Source organism: Mus caroli, unplaced genomic scaffold (assembly GCF_978045245.1).
Source record: "Mus caroli unplaced genomic scaffold, Mus_caroli_1 scaffold_5, whole genome shotgun sequence".
Classification (NCBI taxonomy): domain Eukaryota; kingdom Metazoa; phylum Chordata; class Mammalia; order Rodentia; family Muridae; genus Mus; species Mus caroli.
This window is the reverse complement of record NW_028227260.1, coordinates 25,901,827-25,914,779: the sequence shown is the minus strand read 5'-3', so window position 1 is coordinate 25,914,779 and position 12,953 is coordinate 25,901,827. Positions and strand designations below refer to the sequence as shown.

General features: G+C 40.3%; 1 pseudogene; it reads right to left on the bottom strand.

The window, feature by feature from the left end:
* Nucleotides 1-2,136: 2,136 nt before the first annotated feature.
* On the bottom strand, nucleotides 2,137-12,213 carry LOC110286410 (glutaredoxin-1 pseudogene; annotated as a pseudogene).
* Nucleotides 12,214-12,953: the final 740 nt, after the last annotated feature.

Sequence of the window (12,953 nt, the reverse complement as noted above, 5' to 3'; positions counted from 1 at the left end):
GTCAGCTGGGTATTTAAAAAGGAAACAATCTACAGTTCTGTCATATCTACTTTTTGCCTTCCTGTCTAAGAAGAAGAGGTGTTTCTACATCTTTTCAAAGTGAACATTCTATACTCTCTAATGTGTAATTTCCTTAAATTTAATTTTTAAAATAAATACATAAAATATAAATTGTATATATTTAATGAGGGTACCATGTGATATTTCTGTGTGTGTTTGTGTGTGTGTGTCTGTCTGTCTGTCTGTCTGTGTGTTGTATAATTTTTGAATCAGGTCTTCTCAAACCTCTCAGCACAAGGTTCCATCAACTGTTATAGTTTTGCTTTGCTCTATTGAAACAGTCTTATATAGTTCATGTTGGCCTTGAATTCTCTTTGTAACCCTTAAAACAGCCTTGAACTTCTGATCCTCCTCTTTCCACCTCTCACTTGCTAAGATGACAGATATGTGCCACTATAAAAGTCTTATGTAGTACTAGGTATCAATCCAGGGCTTTGTGAATGCTAAAGAATCACTCTGTCAACAGAGCTATATCCCCAGCTGCACCCATCAACTCTTTGTTCTATCTGTTTTCAATCCCTACTACCCATTTCCCATTGGTATTGGCTACTTTACTCATTGCTGTAACAAAACCCTTGACAAAAGCAACAAAAGCTATTTTGGCTCATAGCTCATGAGTACTGTCCACCATGATGGATTACTCATAAGGCCTAAGGCAGCTTGTCACATCTTCAATCAGAAAGCAAAGGAAAAACTCTAATGCTTATCTAATTTCTGTTTTTAGGCAGCCCATGAAATGATCCACTCAAGAAAGATATAGACCACCACATTAATTAAACCAATTATGAGTATGAACCCTGCTTTTGCCTGCTTTGGGGACCTTTGTCTTCCTACTGGGTTGCCTCGTCCAGACTTAATATGAAAGGAGGTACCTAATCTTATTGCAAGTTGATATGCCATTTTGATTGCTATCCCTGGGAGGCCTGCCCTATTCTGAAGGGAAACAGAGAAGCAGATGGGGAGGAAGGAAGTGGACGAGATGGAGGAGGTAAGGGGAAGAGGAAATGAGGGGAAACTGGTTGGGATATAATATATGAGAGAATAAATTAATTTTTAAAGGAGTATGAGTCCTTTCATTTTGGCCAGTGACCAAGAGCAGGTGAATGCCTCAGAGTCTTTTGTTAACAAGGCTCAAGGGTACAGTATTTATTTTATTTCATTTTAGCCATCTACAGATACATCATTATTAGTGATGAGTCCTTCTCACTGGAGACCAGAGAAGTGACCTACAGTTCCATGATAATTAAACATCATAGCAAGACAACAAAGCAAAATGCCAAAGTGTGAATGGAAGAAATTATTTAGGACAATGTTTCAGAATCAACTTCTTTCACAGACATTCTTGGAAGGAGAGTTCTGCAATTTTGTATTTCAAATTTGATTTTGCTAGTACGCTAACTCGGATCAACACACAGTTGCTTGGGATTTTTCTGGGCAATTAATCACCTTTACAGACAGAGCTGAATGCACCATTTGTTCTGCCAACCTATGTTAATATGGCCTCAGTGAGGACCAACTAAGCTAAAGTCCTTCATCTGATTTTTCGAACAGCATCTTCATACAAGTGTGGACTTCTGTGGGTTGTGGGAAGACGAGGTTGAGAGCATTGGCTGAGCACAGTGAATGCAGAAGTGGGAAGGGTGCATGCATGAGGGAGAAAGAGACCTAGGTGTGACTCAAACAAATTCTCAATATCCATTGATTCAATAATTCTCTAGAAAATGCACTTCTGCAAAATGACTTCAGCTGACGAGCAATAGCAGAAAACCAGCAACAGATGCACTGGAGACTTATATCAACTGGATTGGAAAACATGGGCTTAGAGGTAGAGACATTTTGGCACATGAAGAATGGGTAATCAAACCAGTGTAGTCTGTTAAGCTTCTCGGCCCCATGGATAGAGGCAAACTGCAACAATTTTTAGCACTGAGGAAAAGAAGAATAAGGGCCGCTTTGTTGAAAATCCCACTCATCGGAAATACTGACATCCTCTGCGATGCACATCAACTCTCAGGGGCACTGGCCATCAGCATGGCTGGATGGCTGTGTCAGCCTGGGCTCTGCCTAACACCCCTTTTATAACTGCAGAGCTCCAATCTGCTTCAGCCGAGTCATCAGCTCCCCATTCTGTCGCATGGAGATGAGATCGCTGCATCTGCCTATGCTGTCTTTACCTATGAAGCCCCGAGGACCTGTTCTCACTACAGTTGTAAATAATCTTGAATCGTGTTGGTGTTGTTAGTGGCTGTGATGTCCACAAATGCCAGAAGACCTTGTTTGAAAGACTGAGGATTTCTTGGGTCTTTCTGCAGTAGGGGCAGGTAGGCTTGATGCACACGACCACCTTCCCAGACTGGATCTTGCAGTTCACAGACTCCTGAGCAATGCTGACAGGCTGCAGCTTCTCCAGGGAGGAACATTCATTTGAAAGTATTTGTTTGGGGTGGGTACAGCTTTTTTTTTTCTTAAGATTTATTTATTTATTATATGTAAGTACACTGTAGCTGTCCTCAGATACTCCAGAAGAGGGCATCAGATTTCATTACAGATGGTTGTGAGCCACCATGTGGTTGCTGGGATTTGAACTCGGGACCTTTGGAAGAGCAGTCAGCACTCTTAACCACTAAGCCATCTCATCAGCCCCCAGGTACAGCATTTTTAAAAGCAAAATCCCACAATTGCATCAATGTTAGACAACTCATAATAACCTTGCCACATGTTTTGGGGCAGAACACAGTAGTTATCTCAGACACAGTATGTCAATTTTGATGTATACCATTTTCAGTTATTTTAGTTTATATTTGGTTTGTATAAATATTAATTATTTGGGTTAATACATTTGGACCATGATCAGAGTCATTGAAATCTCAAATATGTTGCTAAGGCAAACATGGCTGTTGGGGGGTAGAGGACTAAGAATTATCTAAGCAACCATGAACTGGAGTTGGGACAAGATGGGGTTACCTTATTCTCTTTACTCTCCCATTTCTTTTAGTTACTTTCAAATCTTGGTTTTTATAAAGGAGCAGAAACTGGCCAACAATAAGATAATTAAATAGGGCCAATCATTCTCGGAGGTGAAGGACAAGGGAACCCATAGGGTCTGGATTAAGGTGGTAAGCCACAGATTCAAATCAAATTACCTGTGGGGACAGAGATCATTGGCCTTTTTATTTATTTATAAGAGCCAGCTGTTACTTTGATGCATAGTTAGTCATAATCCATTAGTCAGATAATTTTAAATAAACGTATTACTTTTATATACAGGACACCTAGTAAATTTTTGTGTCAGAGTCCTAAATGGAGAGAGCCACTGGGACTAGCTAGCCCTATAGAAAGCATTATGGCTCATATTATCATGAGTCCAAACAGAAAAGGGAACATCATATCCCTAACTCTAAATATCCCCTGTTAAATTTCTTAAGCTCTGCCATGCAAAGATATTGATACCACACAAAATGAGTGGGTGGATCATAGCACCCCTATTAACTTTAATCAGGAAAGCGCACACAGGCATGCCCAGAGGCCTGTCTCCCAGATGAGTCAAATCTTGTCTGGTTGATAATTGACATCATCCTCAAGAACTCCACTCCTTGTCAACTTGATATCCGAACATATCACTTTAAATAAAAACTTTCCATATTTTGACAAGCCTCTCCGGTCAGAAAAGCGCCGGGGTAGCTAGGGTGCAGGGTCAGCTGACACTCGCCAGCTACCCACAACACCCGCCACAGGATCTTAAGACTTCTGGAGAGTGGAACACAGCTTCTGCTCCAATCCAATTGTGCGCGGGACCTGAGACTGCATTAGTTAGGGAAGCAGAAAACCGGCCTGAGTAGGACCACAGGCCTCTTCCGGCCGGACCAGCACAGGGGTAGCTAGAGCGCAGGGTCGGCTGACACCCGCCAGCTACCCAGGACCCCCGCCACAGGATTTTGAGACTGCTGGTGAGTGGAACACAGCTTCTGCTCCAATCTTTAAACAGTGACAACGACAACAACTAACCCCAGAGATTACCAGATGGTGAAAGGTAAACGTAATAATCTTACTAACAGAAACCAAGACCACTCACCATCATCAGAACCCAGCACTCCCACTTCGCCCAGTCCAGGGCACCCCAACACACCGGAAAAGCTAGACACGGATCTAAAAGCATATCTCATGATGATGGTAGAGGACTTCAAGAAGGACTTTAATAACACACTTAAAGAAATACAAAGGAACACTGGTAAACAGGTAGAAGACAGTAAAGAGGAAGCACAAAAATCCCTTAAAGAATTGCAGCAGAACACTGCTAAAGAGTTACAAATCCTTAAAGAAAAACAGGATAACATAATCAAACGGGTAGAAGTCCTTACAGAAAAACAGGAAAACACATCCAAACAGATGATGGAAATGAACAAAACCATACTAGACCTAAAAAGGGAAGTAGACACAATAAAGAAAACCCAAAATGAGGCAACACTGGAGATAGAAACCCTAGGAAAGAAATCTGGAACCATAGATATGAGCATCAGCAACAGAATACAAGAGATGGAAGAGAGAACCTCAGGTGCAGAAGATTCCATAGAGAACATCGGCACAACAATCAAGGAAAATGTAAAATGCAAAAAGATCCTAACTCAAAACATCCAAGAAATACAGGACACAATGAGAAGACCAAACCTACGGATAATAGGAGTGGATGAGAATGAAGATTTTCAACTCAAAGGAACAGCAAACATCTTCAACAAAATTATAGAAGAAAACTTCCCAAATCTAAAGAAAGAGATGCCCATGAACATACAAGAAGCCTACAGAACTCCAAATAGACTGGACCAGAAAAGAAATACCTCCTGACACATAATAATCAGAACAACAAATGCACTAAATAAAGATAGAATACTAAAAGCAGTAAGAGAAAAAGGCCAAGTAACATATAAAGGCAAGCCTATCAGAATTACACCAGATTTCTCACCAGAGACTATGAAAGCCAGAAGATCCTGGACGGATGTTATACAGACACTAAAAGAACACAAACTCCAGCCCAGGCTACTATACCCAGCCAAACTCTCAATTAACATAGATGGAGAAACCAAAGTATTCCATGACAAAACCAAATTCACACATTATCTCTCCACGAATCCAGCCCTTCAAAGGATAATAACAGAAAAAAACCAATACAAGGACAGGAACCACGCCCTAGGAACAACAAGAAGGTAATCCCTCAACAAACCTAAAAGAAGACAGCCACAAGAACAGAATGCCAACTTTAACAACAAAAATAACAGGAAACAACAATTACTTTTCCTTAATATCTCTTAATATCAATGGACTCAACTCCCCGATAAAAAGACATAGACTAACAAACTGGCTACACAAATAAGACCCAACATTTTGCTGCTTACAGGAAACTCATCTCAGAGAAAAAGATAGACACTACCTCAGAATGAAAGGCTGGAAAACAATTTTCCAAGCAAATGGTATGAAGAAACAAGCTGGAGAAGCCATTCTAATATCTGATAAGATTGACTTCCAACCCAAAGTCATTAAAAAAGACAGGGAGGGACACTTCATACTCATCAAAGGTAAAATCCTCCAAGAGGAACTATCAATCCTGAATATCTATGCTCCAAATACAAAGGCAGCCACATTCATTAAAGAAACTTTAGTAAGTTTCAAAGCACACATTGCACCTCATACAATAATAGTGGGAGACTTCAACACACCACTTTCACCAACGGACAGATCATGGAAACAGAAACTAAACAGGGACACAGTGAAACTAACAGAAATTATGAATCAAATGGATCTGGCAGATATCTACAGAACATTCTATCCTAAAACAAAAGGATATACCTTCTTTTCAGCACCTCATGGTACCTTCTCCAAAATTGACCACATAATTGGTCACAAAACAGGCCTCAACAGATACAAAAATATTGAAATTGTCCCATGCATCCTATCAGATCACCATGGACTAAGGCTGATCTTCAATAACAAAATAAATAATAGAAAGCCAACCTTCACGTGGAAACTGAAGAACACTCTTCTCAATGATACCTTGGTCAAGGAAGGAATAAAGAAAGAAATTAAGGACTTTTTAAAGTTCAATGAAAATGAAGCCACAACATACCCAAACTTATGGGACGCAATGAAAGCATTTCTAAGAGGAAAACTCATAGCTCTGAGTGCCTCCAAAAGGAAACTAGAGAGAGCACACATTAGCAGATTGACAACATACCTAAAAGCACTAGAACAAAAGGAAGCAAATTCACCCAAGAGGAGTAGAAGGCAGGAAATAATCAAACTCAGGAGCGAAATCAACCAAGTGGAAACAAGAAGAACTATTCAAAGAATCAACCAATCAAGGAGCTGGTTCTTTGAGAAAATCAACAAGATAGATAAACCCTTAGCCAGACTCACTAGAGGGCACAGGGAAAGCATCCTAATTAACAAAATTAGAAATGAAAAAGGAGACATAACAACAGATCCTGAAGACATCCAAAACACCATCAGATCCTTCTACAAAAAGCTATACTCAACAAAACTGGAGAACCTGGATGAAATGGAGAAGTTCCTAGACAGATACCAGGTACCAAAGTTGAATCAAGATCAGGTTAATGATCTAAACAGCCCTATATCCCCCAAAGAAATAGAAGCAGTCATTAATAGTCTCCCAACTAAAAAAAAGCCCAGGACCAGATGGGTTTAGTGCAGAGTTCTATCAGACCTTCAAAGAAGATCTAATCCCAGTTCTTCACAAACTATTCCACAAAATAGAAACAGAAGGTACTCTACCCAATTCATTCTATGAAGCCACAATTACTCTGATACCTAAACCACAAAAAGACCCAACAAAGATAGAAAACTTCAGACCAATATCCCTTATGAATATTGATGCAAAAATCCTCAATAAAGTTCTTGCTAACCGAATCCAAGAACACATCCATCCTGACCAAGTAGGTTTCATCCCAGGGATGCAGGGATGGTTCAATATACGGAAATCCATCAACGTAATCCAGTATATAAACAAACTCAAAGACAAAAACCACATGGTCATCTCGTTAGATGCGGAAAAAGCATTTGACAAGATCCAACACCCATTCATGATAAAAGTCTTGGAAAGATCAGGAATTCAAGGCCCATACCTAAACATGATAAAAGCAATCTACAGCAAACCAGTAGCCAACATCAAAGTAAATGGTGAGAAGCTTGAAGCAATCCCTCTAAAATCAGGGACTAGACAAGGCTGTCCACTTTCTCCATACCTATTCAACATTGTACTTGAAGTCCTAGCCAGAGCAATTCGACAACAAAAGGAGATCAAAGGGATACAAATTGGAAAAGATGAAGTCAAAATATCACTTTTTGCAGATGATATGATAGTATATATAAGTGACCCTAAAAATTCCACCAGAGAACTCCTAAGCCTGATAAACAGCTTCGGTGAAGTAGCTGGATATAAAATTAACTCAAACAAATCAATGGCCTTTCTCTCCACAAAGAATAAACAGGCTGAGAAAGAAATTAGGGAAACAACACCCTTCTCAATAGTCACAAATAATATAAAATATCTTGGCGTGACTCTAACTAAGGAAGTGAAAGATCTGTATAATAAAAACTTCAAGTCTCTGAAGAAAGAAATTATAGAAGATCTCAGAAGATGGAAAGATCTCCCATGCTCATGGATTGGCAGGATCAACATTGTAAAAATGGCTATCTTGCCAAAAGCAATCTACAGATTCAACGCAATCCCCATCAAAATTCCAAATCAATTCTTCAACGAATTAGAAAGTGCAATCTGCAAATTCATCTGGAATAACAAAAAACCTAGGATAGCAAAAACTCTTCTCAAGGATAAAAGAACCTCTGGTGGAATCACCATGCCGGACCTAAAGCTCTACTACAGAGCAATTGTGATAAAAACTGTGTGGTACTGGTATAGTGACAGACAAGTAGACCAATGGAATAGAATTGAAGACCCAGAAATGAAACCACACACCTACGGTCACTTGATCTTCGACAAGGGAGCTAAAAACATCCAGTGGAAGAAAGACAGCATTTTCAACAAATGGTGCTGGCACAACTGGTTGTTAACATGTAGAAGAATGCGAATCGATCCATTCCTATCTCCTTGTACTAAGGTCAAGTCTAAGTGGATCAAGGAACTACACATAAAACCAGAGACACTGAAACTTATAGAGGAGAAAGTGGGGAAAAGCCTTGAAGATATGGGCACAGGGGAAAAATTCCTGAATAGAACAGTAATGGCTTGTGCTGTAAGATCGAGAATTGACAAGTGGGACCTCATGAAACTGCAAAGCTTCTGCAAGGCTAAAGACACCATCAATAAGACAAAAAAACCACCAACAGATTGGGAAAGGATCTTCACCTATCCTAAATCAGATAAGGGACTAATATCCAATATATATAAAGAACTCAAGAAGGTGGACTCCAGAAAGTCAAATAACCCCATTAAAAAATGGGGCTCAGAACTGAACAAAGAATCCTCACCTGAGGAATACCGAATGGCAGAGAAGCACCTGAAAAAATGTTCAACATCCTTAATCATCAGGGAAATGCAACTCAAAACAACCCTGAGATTCCACCTCACACCAGTCAGAATGGCTAAGATCAAAAATTCAGGTGACAGCAGATGCTGGCGAGGATGTGGAGAAACAGGAACACTCCTCCATTGTTGGTGGGATTGCAAGCTTGTACAACCACTCTGGAAATCAGTCTGGCGGTTCCTCAGGAAATTGGACATAGTACTACCGGAGGATCCAGCAATACCTCTCCTGGGCATATATCCAGAAGATGTCCCAACCGGTAAAAAGGACACATGATCCACTATGTTCATAGCAGCCCTATTTATAATAGCCAGAAGCTGGAAAGAACCCAGATGTCCCTCAACAGAGGAATGGATACAGAAATTATGGTACATTTACACAATGGAGTACTACTCAGCTATTAAAAAGAATGAATTTATGAAATTCCTAGCCAAATGGATGGACCTGGAGGGCATCATCTTGAGTGAAGTAACACAATCACAAAAGAACTCACACAATATATATTCACTAATAAGTGGATATTAACCCAAAACTTAGGATACCCAAGATATAAGATACAATTTGCTAAACGCATGAAACTCAAGAAGAATGAAGACCAAAGTGGGGACACTGTGCCCCTTCTTAGAATTGGGAACAAAACACCCATGGAAGGAGTTACAGAGACAAAGTTCGTAGCTGTGATGAAAGGATGGACCATTTAGAGACTGCCGTGTCCAGGGATCCATCCCATAAGCAGCTTCTAAACGCTGACACCATTGCATACACTAGCAAGATTTTGCTGAAAGGACCCAAATATAGCTGTCTCTTGTGAGACGATGCCGGGGCCTAGCAAACACAGGAGTGGATGTTCACAGTCAGCTATTGGATGTATCACAGGGCTCCCAATGGAGAAGCTAGAGAAAGTACCCAAGGAGCTAAAGGGATCTGCAACCCTATTGTTGGAACAACATGATGTACTAACCAGAACCCCGGAGCTCTTGTCTCTAGCTGCATATGTATCGAAAGATGGCCTAGTCGGCCATCAATGGAAAGAGAGGCCCATTGGACTTGCAAACTTTATATGCCCCAATATAGGGGAATGCCAGGGCCAAAAGAATGGGAAAGGGTGGGTAGGGAAGTGGGGGGTGCTATGGGGGACTTTTGGGATAGCATTGGAAATGTAATTGAGGAAAATATGTAATAAAAATATTAAAAATTTTTTTTAAAAAATGGAAAAAATACAGAAAGAATGAAAAAAGAAGTAACTTAGAATAAAAAAAAAGTGCAATCTGCAAATTCATCTGGAATAACAAAAAACCTAGGATAGCAAAAACTCTTCTCAAGAATAAAGGAACCTCTGGTGGAATCATCATGCCGGACCTAAAGCTTTACTACAGAGCAATTGTGATAAAAACTGTGTGGTACTGGTATAGTGACAGACAAGTAGACCAATGGAATAGAATTGAAGACCCAGAAATGAACCCACACACCTACAGTCACTTGATCTTCGACAAGGGAGCTAAAACCATCCAGTGGAAGAAAGACAGCATTTTCAACAAATGGTGCTGGCACAACTGGTTGTTATCATGTAGAAGAATGCGAATTGATCCATTCCTATCTCCCTGTACTAAGGTCAAGTCTAAGTGGATCAAGGAACTTCACATAAAACCAGAGACACTGAAACTTATAGAGGAGAAAGTGGGGGAAAGCCTTGAAGATATGGGCACAGGGGAAAAATTCTTGAATAGAACAGCAATGGCTTGTGCTGTAAGATCGAGAATTGACAAGTGGGACCTCATGAAACTGCAAAGCTTCTGCAAGGGAAAAGACACCATCAATAAGACAAAAAAACCACCAACAGATTGGGAAAGGATCTTTACCTATCCTAAATCAGATAAGGGACTAATATCCAATATATATAAAGAACTCAAGAAGGTGGACTCCAGAAAATCAAATAACCCCATTAAAAAATGGGGCTCAGAAATGAACAAAGAATTCTCACCTGAGGAATACCGAATGGCAGAGAAGCACCTGAAAAAATGTTCAGCATACTTAATCATCAGGGAAATGCAAATCAAAACAACCCTGAGATTCCACCTCACACCAGTCAGAATGGCTAAGATCAAAAATTCAGGTGACAGCAGATGCTGGCGAGGATGTGGAGAAACAGGAACACTCCTCCATTGTTGGTGGGATTGCAAGCTTGTACAACCACTCTGGAAATCAGTCTGGCGGTTCCTCAGAAAATTGGACATAGTACTACCAGAGGATCCAGAAATACCTCTCCTGGGCATATATCCAGAAGATGTCCCAACCGGTAAGAAGGACACATGCTCCACTATGTTCATAGCAGCCTTATTTATAATAGCCAGAACCTGGAAAGGACCCAGATGCCCCTCAACAGAGGAATGGATACAGAAATTATGGTACATTTACACAATGGAGTACTACTCAGCTATTAAAAAGAATGAATTTATGAAATTCCTAGCCAAATGGATGGTCCTGGAGGGCATCATCTTGAGTGAGGTAACACAATCACAAAGGAACTCACACAATATGTATTCACTGATAAGTGGATATTAGCCCAAAACTTAGGATACCCAAGATACAAGATACAATTTGGTAAACGCATGAAACTCAAGAAGAATGAAGACCAAAGTGTGGACAGTGCCCCTTCTTAGAATTGGGAACAAAACACCCATGGAAGGAGTTACACAGACAAAGTTTGGAGCTGTGATGAAAGGATGGACCATCTAGAGACTGCCATATCCAGGGATCCATCCCATAATCAGCTTCCAAACGCTGACACCATTGCATACACTAGCAAGGTTTTGCTGAAAGGACCCAGATATAGCTGTCTCTTGTGAGATGATGCCGGGGCCTAGCAAACACAGAAGTGGATGCTCACAGTCAGCTATTGGATGGATCACAGGGCTCCCAATGGAGAAGCTAGAGAAAGTACCCAAGGAGTTAAAGGAATATGCAACCCTATAGGGGAAACAACATGATGAACTAACCAGTACCCCGGAGCTCTTGTCTCTAGCTGCATATGTATCGAAAGATGGCCTAGTCGGCCATCACTGGAAAGAGAGGCCCATTGGACTTGCAAACTTTATATGCCCCAATACAGGGGAATGCCAGGGCCAAAAGAATGGGAATGGGTGGGTAGGGAAGTGGGGGGCGCTATGGGGGACTTTTGGGATAGCATTGGAAATGTAATTGAGGAAAATATGTAATAAAAATATTAAAAATTAAAAAAAAAGAAAAACAGTCTTCAGACTGGTTGGTGGCAGTGCACGCCTTTAATCCCAACACTAAAGAGGCAGAGGAAGGTAGAACTAATTTGGAGCTACAAAGTAAGTTCCAGGAGAGACAGCACTACCCAGAGAAACCCCTTCTGGGGTCTGGGGGTGGAAGAAATGAAAAGAAAAGAAAAATTATCGTCTTTGGTTGTTTTTAATTGATTAGTGTATTTATTTATCTGTTTTATTATTTAGAGACACTACGGTTTGACCCTCGAGTCTTCCACATACTATACTCCTACATCTGATGACACACTATGTTCTCTTACCTTCCTTTTGCACTTACACTGAGATACGCCCCCAGCTTTCTTTTTACTCATCTTTATTTTAAAACAATGTCTTGCTAAATTGACCAAGCAGACCTTGAATTGATAATGCCCCTGTGTCACTCTCCTGCCACAGTCTCATGACCTACTAGGCTGTACAGAGTTTTTACGAATAGATTTTTGTCAAATCCTTTTCATTGACTGAGATCATAACGTTAGGGCACTCGATTTTGGGCTGAGTTATAAAGGTTGGTTCTAAATGGTACACCAACACTTCTTGGAATAATCCCAAATATTGTGATATGGTTTTCTTATGTATTGTTAGATCTGATCTACTCAAGTTTCTTAAAGGTCTTGCCTGTGTTAACTTGGTATAGTGACAGAGTACCAGTCTTGTATGTGTGAAGCTCTAGGTTCAATCTCCAGCACCTTTATGTCTTTAGATTCATAAAGAATTTTGGTCAGTATAAGCCAGTCTTCTTTATTCATAAGAGCTAGTTTCCTGGAAGATTCCAGATATGGGAGGTGGTACCAAACACTATATATACTATTTTTGTTTCCTATGGTAAAGTTTCGATCATAGATCCAGCGGAGTAAGACACGAGCCATAAATCTTAGCAACCCTACCATATAATTTGTTTTAGAGAGTCTCACTCTCCATCTCAAAATGGCCTTGAACTTCCTTTTATTTAAAATATTTATTTTATTAATTTGTATGTATATGAGTACACTGTAGCTGTAAAGATGGTTGTGAGCTTTCACGTAGTTGCTGGGAATTGTATTTAGGACCTCTG